We start from the raw sequence: 14,486 nt of genomic DNA, 5'->3' as shown, positions 1-14,486 counted from the left end.
ACTTACTGATCAAGCCTTGTGCATTCATATCCAAATCATTTCTGTAAGTAACAAATAACAAGGATTCCAACACCGACCCCTGTGGCACACCACTAATCACCGATCTCCATTCCGAGAAACAATTTTCAACCACCGCCCTCTGCTTCCTACCTCCAAGCCAATTTTGAATCCACCGAACCAGCTCTCCCTGAATCCCATGGGACCTAACCTTCCAGACCAACTTGCCATGCAGGACCTTGTCGAAGGCCTTGCTAAAGCCCAAATAGATAACATCCACCACCCTGCCTTCATCTACCCTTTTGGTTACCTCTTCAAAGAACTCTAAAAGGTTTGTCAAGCACGACTTCCCATGCACAAAGCCATGCCGACTCCTCCTAATTAGATTCTGTCTATCCAAATGCTAGTAAATCCTGTCCCTCAGGATTCCCTCCAGTAACTTCCCCACCACTGATGTAAGGCTGATCAGCCTGTAGTTCCCTGGCTTGTCCTTGCAAACTTTCTGTAAACAATGGAACAATGTTAGCCACCTTCAGGAATTCAGGAATTTCACCAGTGGTTAATGATGAAGAAAATATCTCTGCAAGGGCTTCCACAATTTTTCCTCTAGCCTTCCACAAAGTCCAAAGATGTACTCAGCAGGGCCTGGAGATTTATCCACCTTAATGTGCTGTAAGGCTGCAAATACCTCCTCCCTGGTAATATGAATATTCTCCAAAACATCTCCACTTGTTTCCCTTATCTCTTGAAAAACCATAATTTTCTCCTCAGTACACACCGAGGAGAAATATTTGTTAAAAATCCCACCCATCTGCTGTGGCTCGAGACATAGGTGGCCCTGCTGATCTCTAACGGACCTACTTTCTCACTAGCCACCCTTTTGCTCTCAGTATATCTGTAGAATGTCTTGGTATTTTCCTTAACCTTGCCTGCCAGATCAATCTCATACCCTCTCTTTACCCTCCTGATTTCCCAAAGGGTTCCGTACAAGACTTTAACCCTTAACTGTAGCGGCCTCTCTCATCACTCATCACCCAAATCCACCCCTACCTCAGCTTATCTGCTGCTGAATCCTCTGCTATTCATTGCTACCTCTGACTATTCCAGCACATTCATGGACATCCTCCCTTGTTCCATTCAGCATAAACTTGAGCTGACCCAAAGGTCTCCTGTTCTGGGTCTTCGTCACTCCGAATTCCATTCACTAATCATCCATGTGTTCTCTGGTTCCCAATTAAGCAGCAATTCAACATTTATGATTCTCATCTTGGTTTTGAAATCCCTCCTGTGTCCTCCAGCCTCACAAACCTCTGGGATATCCGCACTCATCATTCCTGACCTCTGAATCATCCTTGAATTTTTTCGGTCTAACATTGCTGGGAAAATATTTAAAGTCGAGTTTATTGTCACATGTATGCACAGGTGAAATGAAAAACTTACTTTCAGCAGCATCACAGGTGCATAGCATCATTTAAGCAGCATTCACAAGTAAAACATAAATTAGACATACATTATGCACATTTTTTACAAGAAAAAACACAATTAGAACAAAAAAAATCGAAGTCCATTTTAGTGCAAAGTGATCAAAGTGGTCATAGTGTTGCTATACTGCAGTGATTAGGGTTGTTCCAGTGGGTTCAAGAACTTAATGGTTGAAGGGAAGTAGCTGTTCTTGAACCTGGTGGTGTGGGACTTCAGGCTTCTGTACCTCCTGCCCAATGGTAGCTGTGAGAAGATGGCATGGCCCAGATAGTCTTTGATGATAGATGTTGCCTTCTTAAGGCAGCGCCTCCTGTAGATACTACTGATGGTGGGGAGGGATGTGTCCGTGATGTATTGGGCTGAGTCCACTACTCTCTGCAGCTTCTTACGTTTCTGTGCATTTGAATTGCCGTACCAGACCATGATGCAACCAGTCAGGATACTTTCAACAGTACAACTGTAGAAGTTTGTGAGAGTGTTCTTTGACATGTTGCGGCTGTCAAATTTAGAAGAATTATTGTGGAAACGTGGGCAAAAATAACATGCAATAGATTTCACAACTTATAAGTCAGATCAAAGCTTTGAATTTTAATGGCGATGAACAATTGTACTGCTAACAGGAGGAGGAGGTTCTAACAGCATGTGGTACTTGATGGGAGTTTCACCAACACTATAATTTGCTGACAAGGATGAAATAATGTGCAGGCTGGATATCGGAAAGACAGTGTCACTGACGCATCAGCCGATGGGTCTGCCAGCTTTTCATAGGTCCCGTCACAACTTATAAGCATGGAACAAGCAGTAACTCAAGAAAGAGTTGGGCTTCTTTCCAAAAAAAAGGGAAATGCAAAGCTAAGTCCTAACCTACAGGTCCAGTGTACCCCAATGTTCACTCTGATGGTGTTGCTAGTACTGTATCCAGAACCGTTTTGGACCTGCACTGCACATTTCAGTGGTGGGCCTGGAACACTGATGAATGGGTTGTGTACTTTATTGGTGCTGCAAACTATCGCTGGAGCTGGAGGCCTGGGATGGGGGGGGGGGGGGGGTGGAGGTGAGGTGAGGGGGTGAGGGTGGTGGTGACGAAGGGCTGGTGTTAAGAGGCCTCATCAAAGCCTGAGTCTGGACTAGGTTGGGGATCAGGTAAATAGTAGTGGGGGGTGGGGTGAAGGTGGGGTAAGCGCTAAGGATATGGGGGCTGGAGACTAGAGCCTCGATCAGGAGCCTTAGGTGATCAGAGAGTTGTTAGGCTGATTATCGGGGAAAAGGTGTCTGCAGGAGGGTGCTTGAGCCTGGACCATTGTGAGTTGAGAAAGTTTGGTGGTTAATGGTTCAGGGTCTGGGCTATTCAGGGGTTCCAGGGTGATTGGTGGTTGGAAGGAGATTGGCACCTGGATTAATGGGAACGTTGGATGGGAGATTAGTTGGTGGGAGCTGTTGGGGCCTGGATCAATAAATTGGTATATTGTTGTCATATGTACTGAAGTACAGTGAAAAACTTTGTTTTGTATGCCATCCATACAGGTCATTTCATTACCACAGTGCATTGGGGTAGTACAAGGGAAAACAATAATAGAATGCAGAATAAAGTGTTACAGTTACAGAGAAAGTCTAGTGTAGGCAGACAATAAGGTACAAGGTCATACAAGGTAGATTGTGAGGTCAAGAGTCCACCTTATCATACTAGGGGCCTGGAAGAGATATTGATGTGTAGTGGGACGGAGCGAAAGTGGAGATTCACTTCCCTTTGTGATTCACAGTTTGCCGAAGCTCCCTGAAAACCCAGGTGTTCCAGGAATCCCCAATGATGGTCACTTCTGGAACAACCTGGTCAACTTTCACCCACATATTGTACAGGTATACAATGAGACGGACTCTTGAACTCACAATCTACCTTGTTTGACCTTGCACCTTATTGTCTACCTGCACTTCCCTGTAGCCGTGACACTTTATATTCTGTTATTGTTTTTATCCTGTACTACGTCAATGCACTCTGTACTAACTCAATGTGTCTGCACTGTGTAATGAATTGATCTGTACCTCAGTCAGTGACAATAATATACCAATACCAAATCTTTTGAAGCCTCTCTGGCACTGTAATCATGTCTGACATGAAGATACAACTCATGTCAGGGAATGCCCAGTGAAATAGAAACAGCATACATATAGTGGTTATACCAGTTCACTCCATGGTAAATACTTTACAATTGTAGAGCACTGAAATGAATTTCAAACCAAGTTCAATGAGGAGAGTAGACGGGCACACTGGGAGAAGAACCTGACATAACTACAAACAGTTATGTGCTAAAATGGTGAAGCTGCAACTCAGGCTGGCTAAACAGCAAAAATAACATGCAATAGATTTCACAGCTTATAAATCAGATCAAAGCTTTGGATTTTAATGGTGATGGACAATTGTACTGCTAACAGGGGGAGGAGGTTCTCAAAGCATCACTGTTCTCAATAACAGTGGTATCGGCATGTGCGTGCTAGCCCTTACAGGTGTTTACAACTGTCCTCACCCAGAAGTGTCAAGTGGATGATCCACTTCATCTTCTTCCAGTAACCACCATTACGGAAACCAGTGTTCAGCCAAATTGCATAAATCTACATAATATCAAAAGATTAAAGAGAGCACTAGGTACAGGAGAGGCTATGGAAGCAAATGCCATCCTGGCTACAGTACTGAAGACCTGCACTCCAAAACTGGCCTCACCTCTAACCAAAATATTCCAATACAGCAACAACACAGACATTTATCCAATAATGTGGAAAATTGTCTAGGTATTTTCCACTCACAAGATGCAGACAAATCCAATCTGGCTGATTAATACTCAGTCAGTCTACTCTCAATCATCAGAAAAGTGGTGGGAGATGTTGTCTACAGTACTACCATTTCGCACCAGATCTCATCACAGCCTTGACCTAAACATGGATGAAAAAGCTGGATTCCAGAGATGACGTGAGAGTGACCCTCCATGACATCAAGGTCGCATTTGACCAAGGGTGGTATCATGGAGCCCTGATAAAAGTGGTCAAAACACATAAAGAGAAAAACACTCCAGTGGTTTCAGTCATATCTCATGCCAAGGAAGATGATTGTAGTTGTCAGAGGTCAATCATCCCAGCCCTAGGACTTCACTGCAGAATTTCTTCAGAGCAGTGTCCCAGGCTCAACAACCTTCATCAGTGATCTTCCTTCATGCAGTAAGACCTGGACAACATTCAGGAATGGGTTGATAAATGACAAGTAAGATTCATACAGCAAAAGTGTCAGGCAATGACCGTCTCCAACAACAGAGAGTCTAATTATCACTGAGTCCCCACCATCAATATCCTGGAGTTGCCACTAATCAGAAATTCAGCTGGATGTGTCACATAAACAATGTGGCCACAAGATCAGGTCAGAGACTGGATATGCTGTGGTGAGTTTCTCACCTTCTGACGTTTTACCATCAGGGAGGAGGTACAGATGCTTGAAGACCCACACTCATCACTTCAGGAACAGCTTCTTCCCCACTGCCATCAGATTTCTGAACAGTCCATGAACCCATGAACACTACCTCATTATTCCTCTTTTGCACTATTTATTTATTTTTGTAGCTTACAGTAATTTTTATGTCTTTATGTCTTGCACTGTACTGCTGCCACAAAACAACAAATTTCACGACATATGTCAGTGATAATAAACCTGATTCTGATTCTGACCCTACAAGGCACAAGTCAGGAGTATGACTGAATATTCACTATTGCTTGGATGAATGCAGTTCCAACAACATTCAAGAAGTTCTACACCCTTCATCAACTCTCCCTTGATTTGCACTCCAGTCACCACTCTGAACAATCATTCCTTCTACCAGTAGCACATCATGATTGCAGGGGTACCATCTCCAAAATATATAGAAGTACCTCACCTGGGCTACTCCAACAGCACCTCCTGGGGACTACATATATCTATTTGAAACCCATTGTGTCTGTGGTACATGTATTCTATTTCCATTCAGTTTGCTGTACAGAGCACACTTGCTCATTTCTAGATTGGTTCATGCTAGATTGGTTAGTGTTACAGAAGTGGTGCCCAATGATGTAGCTAACAAAATGTGAGCAACTTTCAAGGAGTAAACTTACATCAGCAGGAAAGATCCTTTCAATTTGCTATTTAATTGGATCATCAGGTACTACCAGTTTATTTGTGAATTGATTTCTTCTGAACGTTACTTCAAGACAACCAGTGTTTAATGTGCCTACAATGAAAACTCTGACCTTTTGCATCAGAGGCTGCATCATATTTGGGTATGCAACGGTGTCAATAGACCTGCCCAGTACTTGCAAGCTGGAATGGATGAACACCAACGTCCTTACATAGCTCTGGTGCTAGCCTCTTTCATGCTTATTGATATTGCATACAAGCTTTCTGCCAGCCCTATCTATGCCGCAAGGATTTTGTGTTGCCTTCAGCCTTCTTCTGCAAGATTGCCACTTGAAATCTTCACTGAAATCCTCTGCAGCAAACATTTTTTACACCCTCTCCCTCTGGTGTGAACTGACATCCGCACTATTTGCCCTGCCCACAGGCCATTCAATGTCAGAGCTCATCAATGCAGATCTTGACTCCAATCTAACAGATCTAGCCTAACCATTAGCGAATGCAAAGTGCTTCTGAGCCGGTGGCTGCAAGTGTAATTTAGAGGCACATTTGTGGAGCTGTGGTAGGAAGGAGAAGGAGGGAGAATGCAAGAAGTGGAGGGTTATACTATCAGCTTGTGATTAAGGTGAGGGTGTGCTGTGGAAGAATTGATAAATGAGAAAAGGTATGACAAATGATCAATTGTAATATGGCAAGGACTCAAACCTGCAGCTGCACATCCCCCTGCCATCACTGACACCAGTTAGGTGCCACATTCTCCAGCATCTGAGGCGGGAAATATGTTAATAGGTGTCACACAATGTATTTGACTGATGCATCTGTCATGTAAAGCTAGCAGTCTGTGCAGGCTGTGAGATGAAACTTGGAGTATGGCTATGTGCTCTGAGTCCTCACAGAGATCATTGGTAGATAGTGATGGGCTTGTAATCTATGGTTGAACAGGCTGGTACAGCATTGGTGGGGTTTGATATTTGAATTTACATTCACTATAGCCTTGACCACTTGTGAAGTCTTTAGACATTCTGAAACACCACATCTATGTCCCTGGGGGTTGATACCTGGTATTCACTGCCACAGCTGCCTTTCCCATTGAGTTTTTAGCCTGGGTCTGGAGGTACTCCTGCCTCTCTGCAGATAAATGATTTCCTTCCCAGCTCCTCCACCAAGATCTCCAATGCAGTATCCAAAACCCATGAATCCCACTCTATTCCGTATAATTCTACCAAGTTACAATCATCGACGAAATGACTTTCGCCACCTATTGCAGCCACAGTGCAGCCCCACACACTTTAATAAGTGCAAGCTGTCAAGACAAAACAAGAGCTGGGGTTAGCTCTGTCTGGATGCTAAATTTAGCAGACCAGTTTAATTTAGTACACTGCCTTACAGTGGGACAAGTATATATAGGTTAATAATTGATCTGCCGAAGGAACTCAGCGGGTTGAGCAGCATCTGAGGGGGGAAAGGAATTGTCAATGTTTTGGGTCAATACCCTGTATCAGGATTGAGAATGGAGAGGGGAGGTGGCCAATTTAAAGAGGTCTTGGTGAGACAGGAGCCCGAGGTGATTGGTGGACTGAGGAGGGGTGAAGGGTAACAGGCAGGTCGAGCTAGATAGAGGAGGGGGAGGGGTGGATTTGGGATACAGTAGCAGGTGGAAGATAGATGGGGACAGACATAAGAAATGAAGGAGGCAGATTTCCTGATGTGGGCGGAGAGAAGGGTGAAGGGGGAGACAACGGCTGGATGATGATAAGCGTGAAGACAAAGGCTACCAGTGTCGGAATATGATAACTGAGGGTGTGAAAATGCGAACTCCGTGTGTGTGTGTGTGTGTGTGTGTGAGAGAGAGAGAGAGAGAGATTGCCCAGAAATGGAATCACCTAGCATCATGTTTTTGTGTGCCACATGACCAGTTTCAATAAGGAAGCAAACATAACTGGAAAATCAGGGTTTTGTTCCTAAGACATAGGAGCAGGATTAGGCCATTCAGGCCATCGAGTCTGCTCTGCCATTCGATCAGGGCTCATTTATGTTTCCCTCTCAACCCCATTCTCCTGCCTTCTCCCTGTAATCCTTGACACCCTTACTAGTCAAGAATCTATCAACCTCCACTTTAAATATAACCAATGACTTGGCCTCCACAGCTGTCTGTGGCAATGAATTCCACAGATTCACCACCCTCTGGCTAAAGAAATTCCTCCTCATCTCTGTTCTAAAGGGATGTCCTTCTATTCTGAGGCTGTGCCCTCTGGTCCTAGACTCTCCCACTACTGGAAACATCCGCTCCACATCCACTCTATCCAGGTCTTTCAATATTCAGTAGGTTTCAATGAGATCCCCCCTCATCCTTCTAAACTCCAGCGAGTATAGGCCCGGAACCATCAAACATTCCTCATGCTCTAACTTTTTCATTCTTGTAAACCTCCTCTGGATCCTCTCCAACACCAGCACATCCTTCCTTAGATATAGGGCCCAAAACTGCCCACAATACTCCAAGTATGGTCTGACCAACACCTTATAAAGCCTCAGCATTACATCCTTGCTTTTATATTCTAGTCCTCTTGAAAAGAATGCTAACCTTGCATTTGCCTTCCTTACTACCGACTCAACCTGCAAGTTAACCTTTAGGGAATTCTGCACTAGATCTCCCAAGTCCCTTTGCACCTCTGATTTCTGAATTCGCTCCCCATTTAGAAAATAGTCTACGCCTTTATTCATTCTACCAAAGTGCATGACCATACACTTCCCTATGCTGTATTCCATCTGCCACTTCTTTGCCCATTCTCCCAAACTGACCAAGTCCTTCTGCAGAAACCCTGCTTCCTCAACACTACCTGCCCCTCCACCTATCTGAGTATCATTCATAAACTTGGCCACAAAGCCATCAATTCCATCATCCAGATCATTAACATATTACCTGAAAAGTAGCTAACCCAAACACCAACCCCTACAGAACACCACTAGTCACTGGCAGCCAACCAGAAAAGGTTCCCTTTATTCCCACTCTTTGCTTTCTGCCTGTCAGCCAATCTTCTATCCATGCTAGTACCTTTCCTGCAATACCATGGGCTCCTATCTTGTTTAGCACCTTGTCAAAGGCCTTCTGAAAATCCAAGTAAACAACATCCACTGATTCTCCTTTGTCTATCCTGCCTGTTACTTCCTCAAAGAATTCCAACAGATTTGTCAGGCAAGATCTCCCCTAAAGGAAACCATGCTGACTTCGGCCTATTTTATCATTTGCTTCCAAGTTCCCCGAAACCTCATCCTTAATAGTGGGCTTACTACCATCTTACCAACCACTGAAGTCAGGCTAACTGGCCTATAATTTCCTATTTTCAGCCTCCCTCCCTTCTTAAAGAGTGGAGTGACATTTGCTATTTTCCAGTCCTCTGGAACCATTCTTGACTCTAGTGATTCTTAAAGGATCACTCCTAATGTCTCTTCAGCTACCACTTTCAAAACCCTGGGGTGTAGTCCATCTGATCCAGGTGATTTATCCACCTTCAGATCTTTCAGCTTCCCAAGCACCGTCTCCTTAGTAATAGCGATTACACTCACTTCTGCTCCCAGACACTCTCAAATTTCTGGCATTTTGCAGGTGTCTTCCACAGTGAAGACTGATGCAAAATACTTATTCAGTTCGTCCGCCATTTCTTTGTTCCCTATTACAACCTCTCCAGCATCATTTTCCAGCGGTCCGATGTCCACTCTTGCCTCTTTTTATATATCTGAAAAAACTTTAGGTATCCTCTTTTATATTATTGGCTAGTTTACCTTCATATTTCATTTTTTCTTCTCTTATTGCTTTTTTAGTTGCCTTCTGTTCATTTTTAAAAGCTTCCCAATCCTCTAGCTTCCCACTAAATTTTGCAATCCTGTATGCTCTCTCTATTGCTTTTATGCTGTCTTTGACTTCCCTTGTCAGCCACAGTTGCCTCATCCTCCTTTTAGAATGCTTCTTCTTCTTTGGGATAAACTGATCCTGCGTCTTCCAAATTACTCCCTTCCCTTTTACTTTATCCACACTTTTCCAATCTGTTGAACCTACCCACCTACTATTTATTTTAAAGCCCCATCCACAGCCCTAGTTGTGCAATTCGCCAGAACCCTGGTGCCAAAAATCCCAGCAGTTATGCAATTCGCCAGGACCCTGGTCCCAAAAGTCTGAGAATCAGAGGAGATGCGAGGGAGGGCTTCATCAACAACAGAAGAAGGGAAGCCATGTTTCTTGAAAAAGGACATTTCAGATGTCCTAGAATGGAAGGCCTCATTATGAGAGCAGATGCAGTGAATACGGAGAAATTGGGAGAAAGGGATGGCATCCTTACAAGAGGCAGGGTGGGAAGAGGTCTAGTCTAGGTAGCTGAGTTCCTCCAGCAGATAGTTTGCTGCTCCAGATTCCATTGGCAGTCTCTTGTGTTTACACATGGGTTAATGTGCATTGGAATCCATGTGCATTTTTAACAGAGCCACCCAGCTTAGCCCTATGTGAAATGTGAATAAAGCCAGAAAATTGAATAACTAATGATTTTCACAGAAAAAAACCTGCCAGCTATTTTAGAACTTGAATTGCATGAACTAACATGAATTTTGGCTGCAGACCTCAAGGATGCAGAATGGTGGACAAATGATCCCAGCTGAATCTGGGCACTTGAGGCATCCTAAGGACTGGAATCACTGAATTTCAGGATCATTATGTCCTGGAGAAGGGTAAATCACTTTCCTGTAGATCCCTACAAGTTGAAAAATTATCATGATGTTCTGAATCTTGTTGGCAAAATATTGACATAAAGTACTGTGAAGTGCTGGCACAATAGATGCAAATAGAGACTTGCAATCTGGGCTCTGTGCCAGAACGGATGAATAGCAGGTAGGATCTTCTTGCCTGAAATCAGAAAATTGGCCAATTCTGAATGATCCTTTCAATTAAAGTTACTATCAAGGAGTGGTTATTTCTTTGATATCATATGCATGAAGCATTTAAACAATCCTGAATCTCTGCAATCCTTTTCCTCTCTTTTGCCTGCACATTTTGGACTAGGCTAAATTTATTTCCCCCTTTTCAAAAGTCAAAGCTTCCAAGTGCAATCCATTGAAGATATTCAAAGCTGTTTCTTGAAAGAAAATGTTTTACAGAGTCTAAACAAAGAACAAGTCTGTTCTGACCGAATCCAGATGATTGCTTATCTCTGCAGAATCATTATTTGAACTTAACCATACAGAAAACAGTTCAAAGCTGTTAAAGAATCTCACTGAAACATATCGAAAAATTTTACACTATACTGTATAATACAAATTGGCTTATAGGAGAAATGCTAGAATACCAGGTAAGGTAGGGGAAAGGAATGTGGGTTTTAACATGTACCAAACAATTAATCAAAATAGCAATTGGACATTCATGCTGTGTTCCAAGTCTAGTCCGGCCACCAGCATCTTCACTCAGCTTTGCACATTCAGTTCTGGAATTGAACGTTGGGAGATGAGAGTATAGCCACCAGCTAAAACTCCCTTGTGCATTAATTACTGCACACCATGAAGAAATTGATCACAATGCTGTGCCAGATTTTCCTGTCATTGGCCATTAGTCTCTAAGTGGATTGGGCTCTTGATTCCCTTGGTGTGCAATGTATAAGTGCTGAAAATGGTATCACTTTCCGACAGCTCTACCTGCACCATGCGTTTCTTTTGAGGCCATGAAATCCTATTAGAGAATTAGTCCCAGTGAAGTGGGGCCCCACAGATAGAGTCTTTGGTGAGCAGTCAGGCTGTCTGACAGGAAGTGAACTGCAACATAAATAATTGCATTGCTACATGTAGGAGAGAAGCTGGGCATAAATGTTTGAGATAAGATTTTTGCTGGATAAGACACTCTCTGATGATTGCTAAAGAATAAGTAACCGGAGCGAGGGATAACACAACTACATTGATTGAGAGTGGAGATCCAGTTGAAGTTTCAAAGCAATTCTCCCATTGACTTTCTGCATTAAATAGCACATAGTGCCAGCACTGTTCTGTGTTAATGAAAGCAAATATGTTGGTATTCAGGAAAGGAGCCTATGGAAAACAGCAGCAGCATGAATTTTCATTTTAAGGTCAGTAGTGATCAGATGCAAAGTAAAATATTCCAGCAAAAAAACCAGTTTGATTAGTACCTGCCTTAATACACAAAATCAATCAAACTATGCCAGTGATCAGGTCCTTGTGAAGTCAAGCCACCTGAAATTGGACTAGGTACCTCAATGTAGTTTTCACATTAGCATGTCATTCTCCAGCACAGGTCTAATGATTTCAGTATCTGTGCCTCACCCCTTTCCAGGTGCTTAAGGGTGCAATCGACAACCTACACGGAGCAGTCTCAACACAATCAGGACCATCTCATCCTACTTCATTGTCGTTATTGATATTGGCACTGGTATTGGTTTATTATTGTCAGAAAAAACTTGTCTTGCATACCGTTCATACAGATCAATTCATTTCACAGTGCGTTGAGGTAGTACAGGGTAAAAGCAATAACAGAATACAGAGTAAAGTGTCACAGCTACAGGGAAGTGCATTGCAGGTAGACAATAAGGAGCAAGGTCATAACAAGGTAGATTGTGAGGTCAAGAATCCATCTCATCGTATAAGGGAACTGTTCAATAGTCTTAGCACAGCGGGATAGAAGCTGTTCTTAAGCCCGGTGCTATGTGCCCTCGGGATCCTGTACCTTCTGCCTGATGGGAGAGGGGAGAAGAGAGAGTGACCCGGGTGGGTGGGGTCTTTGATTATGCTGGCTGCATTCTGCTGTCATCAGGATATGAGCAGTTCCAGAACTCATGGCAGCTATTGAGACACCTTGTGAAACCAAGGTGTATTAAAACTAACGGGGTGTTATCTCTAGCATTCAGCTGCTGACACATCCACTCACTACAGGGAGAAATCCATGAGCAACCATTCTAGCTGGGGTCAGTTGCCACATCAGTGTCACTTATCCCTTACACAATGAAGGATGTCATTTGTCCTAAATGAGGACTCGTGGCATTTCTTTGCTCTAGTGTATTCAAAAATATTGATAAGAACAAAAAATCTAGTACAAAAGTTAAAAAGCATTACATTTAGGTCTGATCTCTAATATTTCAGTAAGTTTCCTGCATGTGATTTTCAAGTCCCTAGTGTACAATGCTGTGTTCCCTGCATGGCCACAGTCCAGCTGCTGAAGGACTGCTCCCTTTAACCAGATTTTTCAATGACTCATGAGAAGCTCTTGCCCTTGGTGAATCAGCTTCAGATTGCTGCCCAGGACTAACTGAAGGAGCAGTCTAGGATGGTCGCTTGTCGAGCATAGATAGTACGGTGTCAGAGAGGCCACTTGGAGCACTTAGTGAGGACATCACTGTCTTCAACCTGCATACCAGTCGACCTCAGGGGACAGGATAGACAATGGCGCAACGGTCTGCCGACACTCAGACCACTCCTTCATCATTTCAACCTCCAGAGCCGAGCCTCTGGCAGACCCTGAGTCTGATTCCTGCTTGTCTTCATTCCTCTCCTCACAATCTGTACAACCTGAGCAGGACTCTACTGATTGATGAAGTAAGATCTGAGTGGGATGGGGCTGGAGAAGGTCTCCGCTCCAGAGGAGGAGGCCAGTTCCTGTGTGCCATACTGAAACCTGCTCATGCATGGCATCCCTTCTGCTCATGCAGGAGAGAAACCTGCTGATGTGCAGTAGCTCCCTGTTCATGGAGAACATCTGGTTGCTGATGTGCATGATTTCCCTGTGCATGGGGAACACAGGGAACACCTGCAAGAAAAATAAAGTTGTGATAGTTGGTGATTTTAACTTTCCACATATTGACTGGCACTCCCATAGTGTAAAGGGATTGGAATGCAATAGAATTTGCCAAATGTGTTCAGGAAAGTTTCCTTAATCAATATGTAGAGATCCCAACTGGAGAAAGCGTGAAACTGGATCTCCTCTTAGGGAATGAGAAAGGGCAGGTAACAGAAGTATGTGTAGGGGAACACTTTGGTCCTTGTGATCATAATTCCATTAGTTTCAAGATAATTATGGAGAAGGATAGGACTGGTCCTCGGGTTGAGATTCTAAATTGGAGTAAGGCCAATTTTGATGGCATCAGAAGGGATCTGGCAAGCATGGATTGGGATAAACTGTTTTCCAGCAAAGAGATGCTTTGTAAGTGGGAGTCTTTCAAAAGTGAAATATTGAGAGTACAGAAACTGTGTGTTCCTGTTAGAATAAAAGGCAAGGCTAACAGGTTTAAGGAACCTTGGTTATCGAGGGATATTGAGGCCCTGGTAAAGAAAAAGAAGGATGCATATAGGCAGTTAGGATTGAATGAGACACTTGAGGAGTATGAGAAATGCAAGAGAACACTTAAGAGAGAAATCAGGAGGGCAAAGGGGAACATGAGTTTGCTCTGGCAGGCAAGGTGAAAGAGAATTCCAAGGGTTTTTAAGAGCAAAAGGGTAGCAAGGGACAAAATTGGTCCTCTTGAAGATCGGCATGGCCATCCATACATGGAGCCGAAAGAGATGGGGGAGACCTTAAATGAATTTTTTGAATCTGCATTTGAGGCAAAAGAGTAGCGAGGTCATGGACAGTATCTGGATTAAGGAAGAGGAGGTACTGCATGTCTTGAGGCAAATGAAGGTGGATAAATCCCCAGGGCCTGACAAGGAATCCCCTTTGACCTTGTGGGAGGCTAGTGCAGAAATTGCAGTGTCCCTGGCAGAGATATTTAAAACATCCTTAGCCACGGGTGGCGTTGTTCAAGAAAGGCTCTAAGAATACACCAGGAAATTATAGGCCAGTGAGCCTGATGTCAGTTGTGGGTAAATTATTGGAAGGTAT

This window comes from Pristis pectinata, chromosome 10 (genome assembly GCF_009764475.1).
Source record: "Pristis pectinata isolate sPriPec2 chromosome 10, sPriPec2.1.pri, whole genome shotgun sequence".
Classification (NCBI taxonomy): Eukaryota; Metazoa; Chordata; class Chondrichthyes; order Rhinopristiformes; family Pristidae; genus Pristis; species Pristis pectinata.
Note: the sequence above shows the minus strand (reverse complement) of the source record.